Source organism: Nomascus leucogenys, chromosome 6 (genome assembly GCF_006542625.1).
Source record: "Nomascus leucogenys isolate Asia chromosome 6, Asia_NLE_v1, whole genome shotgun sequence".
In the NCBI taxonomy this organism is placed as follows: Eukaryota; Metazoa; Chordata; class Mammalia; order Primates; family Hylobatidae; genus Nomascus; species Nomascus leucogenys.
The window spans coordinates 39,670,540-39,675,601 of record NC_044386.1 but is presented as its reverse complement, the minus strand read 5'-3'; the positions used below and the strand labels follow the sequence as shown (position 1 = coordinate 39,675,601).

The window sequence follows — 5,062 nt, the reverse complement described above, 5'->3', positions numbered from 1 at the left end:
CACTGAGGCACTTGAGGTAAGCAGGGAGGCATATTTAATGGCCTGGCTTCCCAAGGAAACATTACTGAAGTAGACACCCAGGTGAGATTGTTTTATTCAAAAGTGCATTTCAAGAGTCAAATGGGCTTTGCAGACGCCACCGCTGCCAGAAGCCCTGTACTATCAGCCATGGTCAACCCCACCATGTTCTTCGACACTGACATCTCTGTCGACGGCGAGCCCTTGGGCTGCGTCTCCTTTGAGCTGTTTGCAGACAAGATTCCAAAGACAGCAGAAGACTTTTGTGTTCTGAGCAGTGGAGAGAAATGATTTGGTTATAAGGGTTCCTGCTTTCACGGAATTATTCCAGGGTTTATGTGTCAGGGTGGTGACTGCACACACCATAATGGCACTGGTGGCAAGTCCATCTATGGGGAGAAATTTGTTGATGAGAACTTCATCCTAAAGCATACAGGTCCTGGCATCTTGTCCATGGCAAATGCTGGACCCAACACAAATGGTTCCTAGTTTTTCATCTGCACTGCCAAGGCTGAGTGGTTGGATGGCAAGCATGTGGTCTTTGGCAAGGTGAAAGAAGGCAGGAATATTGTGGAGGCCATGCAGCACTTTGGATCCAGGAATGGCAAGACCAGCAAGAAGACCACCATTTCTGACTGTGGACAATTCTAATAAGTTTGACTTGTGTTTTACCTTAACCACCAGACCATTCCTTCTGCAGCTCAGGAGAGGACCTCTCCACCCCATTTGCTTGCAGTATCCTATAATCTCTGTGCTCTCACTGCAGTTCCCTTTGGGTTCCATGTTTTCCTTGTTCCCTTCCATGCCTAGCTGGATTGCAGAATTGTTTATGATTATGAAATAAAAACTAAATAACAAACAAAAAGGAGTGAAATGTCCAGTTCAACAACAGAAGACAAAACTGGTAAACTGAATAGAGGTGAAAAATTGAGTGACTTCTCCTTCCCAACCAGGCTCCCCGCAAAATCACCCTTTGGGTTTCCCTTCCACTCTCTTTTAATCCAAACACAGCCCCCCCCACACATTCTTACTTCCATAAATAAACATACCTCTCCCCCATAGGCCTGGGTTTAGTCTCTTCTCTAGTAATACTGTAAAAGTGAAACAGCAAAATAGCCAACAGCACCAACTCTACTTTTGTCTATGGGAACTTTACTCATTCTTGCATGCAGGCTAGGATAATTTTGGAGCACTGAAATAAAATGGTGAAATGCTGTCTCTACTAAAAATACAAAATAGTTGGGTGTGGTGGTGCACACCTGTAATCCCAGCTACTCGGGAGGCTGAGGCAGGAGAATCGCTTGAATCCAGGAGGTGGAGGTTGCAGTGAGCCAAGATCACGCCACTGTACTCCAGCCTGGCGACAAAGCAAGACTCTGTCTCAAAAAAAGAAAAAAGAAAAAACAAACAAACAAAAAAATACAACAACAACAACAACAACAACAAACACATCCCACCATACCCACTCACCTCACTTTAAATGTATGGTCACCAGCTTCAAGTCCTCATCTTACCTTATTTGACCTCTCAGCAGCATTTGACCCAGTTGATTACTTTAACCTCCTTGACGTTTTCACTTGGTTGAAAATATGCATACCAGTTTTCTCCCACTTTTTAAAATTTGCCCTTCTCTGCTGCTTCCTCCATATAGCTGAAAATAGATTGGAAACATATTAAATACATGAAAATCCATAATGATACTGCAAAATAACTCATCCTACACATGGAAAGTGTTTAGAACACAAAAGAATTATTGGGAAACAGGTAAATAAAAGAAAACATTAAATATTTATCCTGATTTTCTTGCACAACTATATTTCAGCATAAACAAATAGTTGATAAGAAAATGTCCCTCCTTTTATAAGAAGTCTAATAAAGGAATGAGAAAATCATAATATCACCGTTTGTAATCTCCAATGAAGTAATGAATCTAGATAATGTCCTTCAATGGCTCCTGAAATCATTAGGTTATAATCTGATGGGGAACTTTATAATAAATGGATTGGGCTGACACTTTTGAAACCACTAACTGGAGACAACCAGACAATAAAGTGATACAATATGAGTCTCCGGCTCAATCTAAAAAGTATTATTGCCAAAAAAGCCCAGACTTCAATTTGATCTAGCTTCACTTGTAACTACCAGCCAAGAGAATTACACCCTGGGGATGTAATTAGTCAAACCTAGAATGTCAAACTTACGACAGAATTTCTTTAACAAATACATTTTAAGGAAAAAGTGGATGGGAGACTATTATAGATTTTTTAAAAAGAGAGAGAGAGAGAGGCCGGGTGCATTGAATGCCTGTAATCGTAACACTTTGGGAGGCTGAGGCAGGAGAATTTTTTTGAGGCTAGGAGTTTGAGACCACCCTGGGCAACAGAGCAAGTCCCTGTTTCTATAAGAAATATATTAAAAAAGAATAGCCAGGTGTGGTGGCATGCACCTGTAGTCTTAGCTACACAGGGGACTGATGCAGGAGGGTTGCTGGAACCCAGGAGTTCAAGGCTGCAGTGAACTATGATGGCACCATTACATTCCAGTTTGAGTGACAGAGCAAGACTCTGTTTAAATATATATCTATATCTATCTGTATACACATACATGTGTACATATCTATAGATATAGATATGTGTGTGTATATATATAGAGAGAGACTGTTTTAGGCAGGTTCTCTAGAAAGTAGAGGCTGAAGCTAGGATTAAGATGCCAGCGGCTCATCGGGTTGTGCACACTCAGGTCAGTTATTGGATAGGAGGGAAGGAGGTGAGGAAGGGAAGATGCTAAGCAGTGTGATGTGATGGGTGCCATTGTGCTGCCTCTGCCTTCACAAGCCAAGAAGTAAGCAGGTGGCTACTTGGTGCAGGGCTTCTCCAGCTGGATTGTAAGGAAAAGCCATGCCTTGGACGGCTCACTGAAGAAAAAAAGAAGTCGCTTATTTGCTTGGTCCTTGTTCTTCACTGGTCATATTTTACCCTTGGAGGAGCTAACTCCTGCCCTTCTGGATTGTCACATTCAGTCTCCTGATCTTTCCGGACATCAGTTCCCATACTTGGTGGGGAAATGTTCCACCCAAGACCAAAAGTAGCGTTAAACCAAGAGGGAGAAAGAAAAGTTATTGAAAAGATGCATAAGTTTGCATCTCAAAACAGTTCACCCCCTTTCCCACGCAGATCCTCTCATATGCTACCTATATATCCAGCTCCCAAGTCACAATATGGGATTCCTTTTTATCCCTTGGGAATGAAAATGTTCTCACTCGCTTCCTGTGAGGAGAGGTTCAGGTCTAATTAATCACAGACTCTTCTTTAAGGCTGCTAATCATGATCTCCTAGAAGAGGAAGGCAAGACAGTAAAGCAAATACATCATTCCCAACCAACCTCTGTAGCTGGTCTCAAGGCAGTTAAATTGCTCCCCAATGGCGCCACCAGGTGGAGCCATAGGACCAGCTGGGATTCCTTATCTTCTCAGTAAGGGTGGTGGATGCATAGCCAGAGGAAAACACGGGTTATGAGATAATTTGTACAGTAAAGCCTCAGAAAATATTTTCTTTCTTTCTTTCTTTCTTTTTTTTTGTTAAAGTGTTATGTGTATGTGGGACAGGAGTAGGGGGTACGGGAGGATGAGCTGACCATTTTTGACTCATCTTGAAACAGTTTTCTTTCCCCTGGAATTTTAGTTTATCTGGTTCTCTTTGATTCTACAGGTCTCCAAATCCCCTAAAAATATGATAGTTTTAAATTTCCAGCTTTCCCCATTCTTATAGTGAAACATTGGCTTACAGGACTTACTTCATTTTGCTTAGAAGAGTTCTCATGTTAACTTGTCGGGCGCAGTGGCTCACACCCACAATACCAGCATGTTGGGAGGCTGAGGGGGTGCAGATTGCTTTAGACCAGGAGTTCAAGAGCAGCCTGGCCAACAAGGCGAAATCCCCTCTCTACATCTTGGTGCACACCTGTAATCCCAGCTACTCGGGAGGCGAGCCAGAGGTTGCAGTGAGACAGGATTGCACCAATACACTCCGGCCTGGGCAACAGAATAAGGATCTGTCTCAAAAAAAAAAAAAAGAGTTCTTATATTAACTTGTAATGTAGTCATATTTTCTCATTAAAACCATTACCCTAGACTGTATCATTCTTCAACTTTCCCATTTCTCCTGTATTTCATAACTGTTATTATTACTATTATTTTTGCAGAGTTGCCTATATTTGCCCTCTTCTTTTTCGCTTTCCCAGTCACATTTCTACCCATTGCAGTCCGGCTTATGCCCCACAATTCCTCAAAAGGTTCTCTTCTCCAAATCACCAACATCTCTTCCTAATCACTACATCTAATGCATATTTTCAATCATTATCTCACTTGACTTCTCAACAGCACTGAAATTACTGCACACTCTTTCCTTCCTGAAAGCTCTTCTTTCCTCTGCATCTGTGATATCACATTCTTAGGCTTTTCTTTCTATCCCACTCACTATTCCTTGTCATTTGCTAGTCTCAGTTTCTGGGTCGAGTTCTTATATTCCAGCATTCTTCAGGATAATATCTTCAGTTCTTTTTATCCCTCACTGTTTGCAGGATAACATATCATTTTTTTCAGTAATTTTTTTGTTTGTTTTTACCCCATGCATTTACTGCCATTTAATCTAGGACAGTGCTATATAAAAGAACTTTGGAGGTAAGAGAATTGTGGACTTAATGAGAATTGCAATCCCGTAGGAATCTTTCAAGGAGTTTCTGTCAGACTGCACCAAAGTAGTGTTTCAATCCACTGTTTATATACAGGTGGTGGCAGCTCAGTATGTGCTCAGAAGTTACATCAAATGTACTCAGAATTACATTACGTGTGCTCAGAAGTTACAAGCAAACAAAATCTCATCAAAGTTTGGATGTGAGGGTACATCTGGTTATAGATTACAGAGGCATAATCATTAATCCCATTGTACATTATCTTTTGTACAGAAAAAGGCAAGGACCAGAATCATTGAATTCACCTTTTCTAAAAAATGCACTGATTCAGGCAAGAGATGTGGGAACCTGTGGT

General features: G+C 41.4%; 1 pseudogene; it reads left to right on the top strand.

The window, feature by feature from the left end:
* Positions 1 to 156: 156 nt before the first annotated feature.
* LOC100601893 lies at positions 157 to 669 on the top strand (annotated as a pseudogene).
* Positions 670 to 5,062: the final 4,393 nt, after the last annotated feature.